Below are 4,777 nucleotides of genomic sequence, written 5' to 3'. Positions count from 1 at the left end.
TTGTCGAAACAATATATAGACGACTATACCGCGCGACAGAGTTGCCAGACTGTTTAAGACATTTGTTTATTTAAAACGAATAAGAAATGTTGAAGTTTGTTAACTAAGGAAAATTTCTTAAGAAAAATCAAAAATTGACAAAAAATTGATAAAAATTTATTTAACTCATTATCATTTCATTTATATTTGCTTCTGCCGACGGATAAAATTGCAGTTGGTTGCGGGGATGGTACATGCATTTATTATGATTATTTGATGTAACTTTCGCTCTGTAGTGGGACTGTTGATTCGTGTGCTGTTACTGTTGAGAATCAGAATTAGAAGCAAGCCTAATGACATGTTTAGAAATTTCGCCTAATGTGATTACCAATAGTAGCTGTGTTAGGCCCAGGGAAACGTCTGCGCTGAAATTGTCCGCTATAGGTAGGAATACTGCGTAAATACACAAAACTACTTCCTGCATTACACTGCTTTGTTGGGGTTGCTGGTGGGGATTATCTACTAAACCATTAGAATCATAGAGAATATTGTCCATAGTTTCTAAGCGATGTCCGCCGATTCCGATTATAAGATGTACCTTGAATATTGTGTATGCTGTTGTTGCTCAGCAGCTAAGGTTTGCAGAATTTGTTGCTGTTGCTGTTGACCATATGTAAACCATATGTTTATGTAAGTTCCACATAATGGCTTCACGATCGCGATGAATCAAACGGGGATTGACTAGTCATGTTTAGAAATTTCACCTAAATTAAAACATTTATTTGCTTATCCATCGACGCATTACTTACACACCTAGCTTACCTTTTGATAAACCGATCAGCAGCATTTGGGCTTCTGGACGACTTAAAATTCCCTTCAGTTGCAATGCAGTGAAGAGGACAGCTTTCTGCTGGTGCTGTAAAAAAAAAGTTGTGTTTACTGTATGTCTAGTGAATCGTCATCGATGACTGCATAATGCTTGGTTTTTGTTGATAAAATTGTCTAAACAGCGAATATGCGTGATTTTCGTCATTGCAAGAAGGAGTTTGCTTGTATATACACTAAGTGTCTAAGTGGCTTACGAATTTTCGAATGTTTTCTGTACCTCCTTCTTTCGCATCGGCATTAATACTGTTTCCCTTCTTAGGACTAGTGTGGGTTGTAGTATGAGTAGTATGAGCACTGAAGGGATTTGCGATAATTTAACATTTGATTTTGAGCCAGAGCGAATAAATATGGCAGATCAGATTTATTTTGTGTATTCATTGTATTCTTGAAAAAGTCACTAATCGAGGCTGATGAATGGGCTTTTGGAATGTGTGCTATTTTGAACGTGTGATGACCATTTTGATTCAATCTATAGAAATTTGAAATAAATACGAAAAAGTTTGAATGTACGGATATAATTTTTTGAAATTCAGGAAAATATAAGAAATTGTTTACCAAAATAAGCTTTTTGAATTTTCTTGTGTACCGTTGTTTTTTTCTGGCAGTAAACTTTCTCGATCGTGGCGATCATTCGAAATTGTTCAATACCTAACACATTAAGAAGTAATGCTACTTTCTGGTTACTCGTTTTATAGTTTTAAACGATGGGAAATGGACTTTTAATTATATTACGATTTGGGCTCGTTTCACCATAAAAATGCACATGAATGGTCGACGTCGGCTCTAATCGCATTTTGGTGATCCGTAATCATAATACTGCAATCATTTTCCAAAATGTGATTAATAATACGAAGCATATCGTCTTCAACGCCCGGATCTTGCGCGAACTCTAACAATTCAAATAGTCCACGATAAAAGTATACGGTTTTAAAACATCATAAGATAAAACCACAATCCTAATGACGCATGTTCCCATTGCAATTGCATTTTTCCAAAGCCTATTTTTCTGATAGCCTATGAATTCCGTGTGAAACGAACAAATCATCATTTGAGGCTATGCATGAAAGAATTGCTTTTCTTCGTTCATTTCATAAGTCCACATATAGATAGATGTAAGGAGCAAAGCAGCATACAGTTCAGTTCAATTTATTTCAGTGTTTTTAACGTTTTTGGGATGTGTGGTTAAGTCTTATCGCACAGAAGAAGCAATCTATCTTATGTTATCTATTGACATGTTGTAGCGCATTCCCTTCAATGTCAAACTCGAGTGTGCCAATTGCTCTCTGGAAGTGTTTTTTATACCCTACACCACTTGCGGTACCGGGTATATTATACTTAGATGTTGCTCATGTCTTTGTTCTGTCTCTCGGTATATTAAGCTACATACAACTAAAAATCCGAACATTACTGGTTCCAGATAGTTCTTGGTGGCAATATCTTATTCATGTTTAAAAGACGATTTCTCTTCGCTCTCAGTTCCATCCGTTGATACTGGACCAATTATAAATATTGTGACAATATATCCTCTGGTGTAGAAGAGCTGTAGTCATACATTGTCATTGTAGAGTAGGTCTGCTATAAAGAAAGTGGATAATAGAAGTAGAATATTTGTCTAAATTTTATAACTTATATTGAATAGTAAGGTAATGAAATTTGAACTTATAAATGATCTGAATCAAATAGAGACTATATTCCTTCACAAATCCTTCTATTCGTCTCATATATCTGCACTCCTATATGAGACTCTAATACATATACATATATATTTACTATCTTCACGCTAATACATATCTTAAATTGCTGTTGTTGCTCTCATTGCTCTGTATCAACTTAAAATTATTCGAGAAATAAACAAAATCCCAAAATATTTAAAATAATAAAAATCTTCTAAAAAATAAAGTGCCATAAAATGAAATAAGAAGCCAATTAAAAAACAAGAAAATACAAAACTTCCTATGAAATGATTTTGGTTACGTCGCAGACGCGAGAGGACGCAAAGTTAATCATTAACTTTCTTAAGGCTCGTGTAAAGAACTTTATGCTTGAACCTGTTCTGTACAGTCCAATGAGCCATCTATTGTTGAAGAAAAATTATTAAATGAAAAATAAGTATGTTATAGTTGTGGTCTGATTTTCATCACGAAGCGTTGAAAATTAGACCATGTATCATTCGCAATTTTGCTCACTTCACGTAAATTACAACATTGGTAAAACGATTTTTATTAGCGTTCCGTTTCTCTAAACCGCTGTTTCCATTACCGTCACTAGCATTAGACTTCTCTTTAGTTTTACCAGCAACGGCCTCTATTGCAGACGTTTCAGAAGACGGATGGGAACGCAATATTGCGCAAATTAAAAGGTTGCAGTGCTTTATCCCGGGCCAAAGAAAGTGTTGGCTGGCATTCTGCAGTGAAATCTTATTTAACCAAAATCTCGGTAAAGTTTCATTACTTATTGCAGATTAATTTTAATGCCACGGCCCGAATCCAGGAAATATAGTTTTGTTACTTAATTTTCTTTCATTAGATGTCATGGCAGAGATCCTCTTTGAAGTTAATATAAAGTTTTTTACTTGCTAACTATGCTAAGAGTCACCGAAATAATTCGAGCACCGGTTGTGCTGTTTGTTACAGCCGACCTTAATATTTTCACCGTTTTACCACCAAAAATCAGTGCTCCTTAGCACGTAGCAAGTGTTGACAATTTTCGCAACTTGAAACATATAATAAAACCGAATCTTCTGCGTTTAAACGACGGAAATGCACTTTATTGGAAGAAAAAAGTAAATACCCAGTATAACAAAGATTTTGGATGAAAGAAACTTGAAAGAAATTATAAAGTAAGGCAATAAAAACTTTCTTTTGCTCTGAATTACAGTCAGTCTGTTGTGGAGCTAGGTAGGCCGAACGAGCTTTACTCCTAAACGTCTTCTCCAGTTTCTGAACTTCTTTAGCTAAGTCCGTTTACATTATAATTTCACGCCAATCATTATGGGAAAACATATCCATTAAAGCAACGAAAGCTTCGGACGATCTCCAAATATCTTCTTCCTGGAATAAATTTCGAATTATTTGCAAATAATTGTTCTTATTAAAAAGGAGTTGAATTCTTACATGAGTGGAAGTTTCAACACGAAACGTGTAAGGAAGCAGACATCGTTACCGGCTCCGATTAAAAGATTTGTTGTGTAAATATAAATAAAAATAAATAACGTTGCGTCACCATCTTGTATGCTTCTTGGATTCCATAAATATATATTTTTGATCTAACACCGAAGTATGTTCAGCGAACAAATTTTCTTGGAACGGACCGCTGGACCGACCTGAGCGAAACCCAAGCTATAAATAAAACCCCGTTACAAACGAAATTATTAATTTTACTATTGTTCTGCTAATAGACGGTCTAGTGTACCCAACATACGTAACAAATTCGCTCAAAATTTCGGCCATCGAACAATTTTTCACGCTACCTAAAATAAGCTAATAATGATTAGAAAAACTTAAATAATATTCATCGGTTTTTGAAAGACAACTTCGAATGTACCTCCAAATCTTTCTAAGCCTTTTGCTTGAAAAGCTCTCGACGGCTCATTGAATGTTCCAAAGCCGAACGCATCTGAGATGTGGAAGGCTCCATAATTGAATAATCCTTTGGACCTTTGAATACACGCTGTCCCAATTCTAGCCAAAGACTATACAAATTCGCAAATTTTTCGCTGCAAGAGTGAAGTTCAGCAATTATATCAAAAATTAACAGGAGTGGATAAAAATATAGACGCACTTAATAAGTAAATTTATAAATGTTTCTCGCAGTTGACTTGAGACGTCGTCACTTAGAGGTTGTGCCCGTTGCCAAAGCTGATTGATTCCAAATTTTTAGTTAGACAAAATATTAGATGAAATATTTTACA

The 4,777-nt window shown here is 35.0% G+C and overlaps 2 long non-coding RNA genes across 2 annotated transcripts; both read right to left on the bottom strand.

The window, feature by feature from the left end:
* Positions 1 to 377: 377 nt before the first annotated feature.
* LOC119640686 lies at positions 378 to 1,244 on the bottom strand. The gene is made up of 3 exons (XR_005247705.1): positions 1,085 to 1,244; positions 802 to 895; positions 378 to 743 (listed from the first exon to the last, which is right to left on the bottom strand). It is a non-coding gene; the product is annotated as an uncharacterized LOC119640686 (long non-coding RNA).
* Positions 1,245 to 3,753: 2,509 nt separating this feature from the next.
* On the bottom strand, positions 3,754 to 4,576 carry LOC119640685. Its single transcript, XR_005247704.1, has 3 exons — positions 4,411 to 4,576; positions 3,981 to 4,346; positions 3,754 to 3,917 (listed from the first exon to the last, which is right to left on the bottom strand). It is a non-coding gene; the product is annotated as an uncharacterized LOC119640685 (long non-coding RNA).
* Positions 4,577 to 4,777: the final 201 nt, after the last annotated feature.

The sequence above is a fragment of the Glossina fuscipes genome, unplaced genomic scaffold (genome assembly GCF_014805625.2).
Source record: "Glossina fuscipes isolate IAEA_lab_2018 unplaced genomic scaffold, Yale_Gfus_2 122, whole genome shotgun sequence".
NCBI lineage: Eukaryota > Metazoa > Arthropoda > Insecta > Diptera > Glossinidae > Glossina > Glossina fuscipes.
The sequence above is the reverse complement of the archived record's forward strand: the minus strand, read 5'-3'. Positions and strand labels throughout refer to the sequence as shown.